Here is a 6,582-nt window from a genome sequence, read left to right as displayed (position 1 = left end):
CACACACACAACAGACCAAACATTAATAATTTGTGACAATAAATCACATGTCAATTTAAACATTCGAGCCCATCTATCTCTTTGCTCCTTTTCACACCAAATCCAAAACATTCACTTGTTTAGTCTTCCACAACTGTTTAGGTTTCTTTCTGTCTGTCTGCACTTCATGAATTACTATTTTACTTGTACTTCACTTTGTTTTGTGTTAGATAGTTTTTAATATGTATTTTATTGTATGTTTTTATGTAAAGCACATGATTTTATCTGTGAAAAGTGTTCTTTAAATAAAGCTATGCTGAATTAATCAGAAAGCAGCAACGATTCATAAGAAAAACTTAAATTCATGGTTAACAATTTTTCTTTTGTAATTCATCTATCCTCTTTATATGTTTGTAAAAACACTGACATATATGTTGCCATGTTTTGCTGGCTATACTCTGTATTTTGCTTGATTGACGATGGGGGGCCTAAGTGCTGCATTGTGTACCATGTGTTGTGTATTGGGTTTGTGTACCAGGTATTGTGTTTTGGGTTTGTGTACCAGGTGTTGTGTATTGGGTTTGTGTACCAGGTATTGTGTATCGGGTTTGTGTACCAGGTGTTGTGTATTGGGTTTGTGTACCAGGTGTTGTGTTTTGGGTTTGTGTACCTCATTCATTCATTCAGTCTGTATCAGGTGCATTTTAATGCAGTTTGTTATCTGCATGAATAAAAACTTAATAAATAAAACTTATTGTTAGGCAGATTAAAACTTTTTTTTCTCAAACATGTCATGTCCTTTTGTCGACGATCCCATTGATGAAAAAGCTGTTTTACTTCACAGAGAGTTTATGTCGGGAGATGATATTGAGTCCCAACTAAATGTATTTTCATTTCCACATAACCGATTTGAGAGGTATTTTTTTCACAGTCCATTAGATAGGCCTATGTAGATACCTTATCCGTCCTCATATCACTAACAGCCACCATCGTGGACCTGCTTTAACATCCCAGCAGATTCTTTGTGTCGCATTACGTTTTTTGCAAACGGCAGTTTTCTTTATTGGTGATGCAGATCATACTGTAGGCTAATAGTAAAGCCACTGTATGCAGAGCCGTCAGAAAAGTGTGACCTGCTCTGAAACGTTTTTTAAAAGTTTGTTGTATTGTTCCCTGGACACAAACCAGTGAGATACATTAAAAACAAATAAATGATTATAAATTATAGTTCTGTTAATGATCATGGTGCTGCAGCCTCAGAATGGGATATAGTAGGCCTAGTAGCTTACTTTTACGCCCACAGGATTGCACCCAAATTAAATTATAGGTGTAATACAATTCCAGTTTTCACTAGTAGGCTAATATTAAAAAGTTAAAGTTAACTGTGATTAAATATGAAATTAATACACTGTTAATGCTTACACAGTGACTCGAGCAGCAATTTTCTCCCACACCAATTCTCTCTCTTTTGCAGCAGCAGCCGCTGTCTTACTTTTTTAACGAAATACATGTTAAAACTCGCTGTTTGTGCGCATGAGTATTTCCGCCGACCAGTTTGTTTGTGGTTGTTACCATGGTGAATCGTAGAATCATGGCTCCATTCATGCTGCCTTTTTATTGTGGTGATGCACGCGCGTGAACCTACTCCGAGCTGATTGAACCAACTCATATCAGCTGTTCTGAAACCGAAAAATCAAGAGTTTCCCATCTCAGGGTAAATCTACTCAGACATCAGGGTTAGACTCAGAGTTTGTTAAACCTCCTTCCTGAAACGGACCCCATGTGTTGTGTATTGGGTTTGTGGTGTTATGCCCCTGGAGGCCAGGGTGAGCATATCAAGCTCTCACCTATACACACCTGCAAGCTATAATCACTCTGATGTTCCCTTTGTGTCACTACACCCTGAGGAAAGCTCAAGCCGACACGCGTTGGTGTATTTTTAATGTCTTGCCCTATTTAATAAAGGCCTTTTATCACTATTTGTAACCAACCTTGAGTGCCTGGACTTGATTTTTATGACTTTCTTGGTCATTTCTTCCTTTGTTATGTTTAACAATGTTTACACATGCCTGTAAGTCCAGCAACATTATACTGTTAGATTTATAATGGAGTTTTGGTGGGGGGGAGATGGAACTAAACAGACATGTTTCAGTGTTTATCTCGCATCATTCAGGACCGTAATGGGAGAAGAAGATATTCATCTTGACAGCTGCCCAGTGTCCTATCCTAGAAATGTCTCTAGAGAAAAAGAATATTATACACTGGCTGGACCGGAAACAGGGAAGTTACCTTCAAAATAAAAGAGCAACACGAAGGGTGAGTAAGGTTTATAAATACTCACCATGGACAGGGTCGTCCAGACCCAGTTTACAATGCTGTTACAAAGAGTTTGGTACAGATACATTTCCATGACATGAATTCAAGTAGAATTCAAGTAATAAGTTTGGACTAAATGAGGCTTTTCGACCTTTAATGGACAGGACAGGTGAGAGAGAGGGGGAAGACATACAGGCAATCATCACAGGTTGGAGTTGAACCCTGGACCTCAGTGTCAACCTCTAAATATATGTGCGCCTGCTCTACCCACTGAGCCAACCTGGCCACGCAAAGAAACAAATTAACCTCATTGATGGTTCTGCTGATCGTTGGTTTCTATGGTGGTAGAAAATTACAATAAAATATGTTAAACACTATAACAAATATGTACAATAAACCTGTTTTAAATTCACTGATTAAAATAAATAAACTAAATTGTTGCTGATTAATGTTCTATGCATTAACTAGTTGTTTGAGTTTTGTGATTGTTTGTGTTTTTTGACCATCAAAAGAGTAGATGTTTTATTCTATGTATATTAAAAACGACTGCCTGCTGAAACAGGACTTCACCCGACGTGAAGACGCAGCAATACTTTCTTTATTTCACCAATTCCACTCGTCTGTGTAAAGATATTTGCCAATAAAAACAAATCTGATTCATATTTAACATGTGTAATGTGTTACAGGGGTGCAGTCTTATTTCAGCAGTCTCTTCCAATGCCAAAATAAGACTGCACCCCCTAACTCAGGATTGTAAAGTCTAACAATGACCCAATTAGCTTTACTTAGGGACCGTTCGGTATTTATGGAATGGACCACCGGAGGAAAATAGGGGAGGGTCATGTCTTTTTATTCTGTGCTGAGGGGTCACCCAACATTTTTCAGTCCAGAGGGGGGGGGTCACCCAACTTTTGTATTCATGAAACAGCAACATTTCAAAGTGGCTTGTTTGGTGCATATTTATCCATGTAACTCTTAGTCTCGGCCATAGACTGTATATATTAGTAATTAATATTAACAGTCTATGGTCTCGGCCCTCCTTCGCTACCAGATGGGTCTGACCCATGAGTTTGCTGGGGGGCAGGGGGAGCTGCCCCCTGGTGGCTGAAACAAGTAATTGCATTGTTTAAAAAATTAGTGGAATAATAACGTCTGACATGATCAGATATTTTATAAATATCTTAAATAACACAAACAACTAAATGATGGTAGGTAATACATCAGATTTCATATACTGCTTTAGTAAAAAAAAAGTATTTCCGGGCTGACGATGGGAGCAGCAGGACGCAAAAAACGAAAGTTAGGCTACTGTTGCACTGTCTGGATATCTTACCGTGTCAAGGTTGCAATAAAGGTTTCCTAAATGCCACATTTGATGTCAGCTTATTAATTGATTGTGGGTTTTGTGTAGATTTGGACTTTTATACGTTTATTCCACTTTGTTTAAACGGCGAAGTGGAGAAAGCCTAGTGACGAGAACCAGTTTGTGTGTTGAATGTTAGGCTACCCAGAGTGCTTTGCTGACTGGTCTCAATATTTTATTGTTTTATTTCATGTGAATACTAGTTTACTAGATGAGTAACTTAGTATTTGTAGTAATTCAGTAATGCAGGAAGTGTACATTTAGTTTCCATGCTTATTGTGTTTCCACAACAATGTTAGTGAGTAAATCTACTGAAATGGCCACCACACCATAACAGAGGAGTGGGATGTGTAAGATGAGAATGCAGAGGTTTAGTCATGTATGTCATGGCTGTAAAAAAACAATGGGAATCTGCATATCTTTGCCAAGCGCAAACCAGTACAGAAGGTATCGATAAATTGCTGGGGAGGGTAATGCCTTTTTTTCCAAGTTGTTTTGGAGGATCATAAAAAATTTTTTACTGGTGAGGGAAGGGTCATGTCTTTTTTGGCTAAAGGTCCCAAAACTCCTCCGGTGGCCCCTTAAATAAATAACGAACAGTCCCTTACATGTCATGGCCTCTACTAAAAGTCCTAAAAAGATTGTCATCGTCAGCCTTTGCAATCCTGAGTTTTTCACATTACAGATGTTAAATATATATCTGAATTATTTTTATTGACAAGTATGTTTGCACAGACGAGTGGATTTGGTGGAAAGAAATGTATTTCTCCGGCTCTGTGTACCTGCTGGCTGTGTATGTTAGGTTGTAGTACTAAAACATGTTGCAACCTGTGTTGGTGAATAGTAGTTTTATTTAGAATTTTCTGACAGGAAGTTTGTTTTATTCCCAGTGGCATGACCGTGATGGTGAGAGGAGAGCGGTGGTGACTCTGCACATCGGGGCTTAAATGAAAGAGGATGCATGAAGATCTCAGACAGCTGGCAGGATTATTCATCCCCTTCTTCCACAGAGTGTCCTGTCTGCAGTCAGGTGAGTCCAACTGTCCCCTGTCCTGCTGCTGTTTGTTTAAATGTCCTCATGCCGCTCTGCAGTTTCTCATTCAGCCAACAGCTGTACTGCAGGTGCAGCTTACCTAAAGTCTAACTTCACTATCAGCAGGAAGCATCTGCATTGAGGTTCAGAGAAAGGAATTCCCTCTGGCTGCATGCATTCTTCAAACCACACACAGAGTATTCATTCACTTTTAATCCTTGGAATTAGTTTAATGTGTTGATGATGTTTTATTTTGTCATTCAAAGACAGATAAAAGAAAAACCAGACACAGAAGGAGACACATGCTTTGAGAATTGATTTTATATTAATACAACAAGTGATCTTTGGTAGAGATAGAGAACATGTGTCTCCAGATGTGTGTGTGTGTGTGTGTGTGTGTGTGTGTGTGTGTGTGTGTGTGTGTGTGTGTGTCTGTGTGTGTGTCTGTATCACACACACCTGAAGCTGGAGCTCCTGAGGTGGTCACACAGATTTAAAGTCCTTCTTCAAGGACCAAACTGTGGAGGAGCTGAAGCAGAACATGACATCTGTATGTTCAACAGTCTGAGCAATGTCCCGCACTAATGCAGCTCTGAATATCTGTTTCTTTGGATGACACTGATGCTAATTAGTCTCTGTCAACACTGATTCAATCGCAAATTAATTCACTTTAATATTATATATGACAAAGAAAAATCCTCACAGTTTGAGAACCTGGAATCAGAGAATATTTGGGATTTATTCAAACAATAAAATAACTTTATTTGTATAGCACCTTTAAAAACAATAGTTTACAAAGTGCTTTGACAGAAGAAACAAAAGCACATACACATCAATACACATTATGTACACACCATTGTAATATTAAAACAGAAGATGGGGAAACTTCAAAGGACAGAAAAAGTTACAAGTCAATAAACAAAATGAAATTAGCAGCTGATAGTGTCAAAAGACAATAAAAAGATGATTAAAAAGACGGCATAACATATAGGCCGGGAGCCATCAAAGTGTAGGGTCTGGGTGTCCTCCCCCAGGGTTATTTTGAGCACCAAAGACTAATATCCTGCATTCTGATACACTTTTATGCACCAATTTATGGTGGGAATACCTTTATTTATCCTGTGAGAAGGAAAACACAGATGATATTCAAAATATATCAAAAATATAATATAATGGAATATAAAGCAGTAAGGGGCTTTCACATCAGGGACCTGAGCCTGGATCACAAGAGTTGACCCCAAAGCAACGAGGACGAAATAAGATAGGCTCCTTATATTAGTCTTAATGTGGTGAAGGGAGGATACTGGTGTTAGTGTAGGGCAGCATTGGGGCCCGGTCGCTACATACACACTACGCACTGCGCTCAGCGAGGAGCAGGTCAGTGAAAGATGAGAAAAGTTTCTCTGCATGTTCTGCAGTGTTAGTTTTGTTTGCTGTCACATTATTCAACCCCGTATTTGTGAATACAAATATCTGAAGTGAAAGTTATGTCACAAAAATATATGTTGTTGCGTATCATTGCACATTTTTAAGTGGGTAGACTACAAACTGCACTAACCAACTAACACCCTAACCATTCATGTCACATCCTGAAGTTATTCAGCAAAGACAATTTGGAGTTAAGTTGATCTATTTTTCTGGTTATGGAAAGATATTGATTCTATTGGGAGATTGGTGTCCTGTATTTTTCTACATGTAAGGCGCCCACTCTACTTGTAGGTTGATTCAAGTCAAACTCAGGGTCTGGGACATATTCTGCTGACATCTGTGGAATAACCAGTAATTATGAAGCGAGCCAACGTCATAATGCTAGAAGAGGTGCCGTGCGCTATGATGTGCTGAATGCCCTGAAAAATGGCAAAACTCAAAAAGAGAAGTTCATCCGTGATCG

Source organism: Sander lucioperca, chromosome 21 (genome assembly GCF_008315115.2).
Source record: "Sander lucioperca isolate FBNREF2018 chromosome 21, SLUC_FBN_1.2, whole genome shotgun sequence".
In the NCBI taxonomy this organism is placed as follows: Eukaryota; Metazoa; Chordata; class Actinopteri; order Perciformes; family Percidae; genus Sander; species Sander lucioperca.
The sequence above is the reverse complement of the archived record's forward strand: the minus strand, read 5'-3'. Positions refer to the sequence as shown.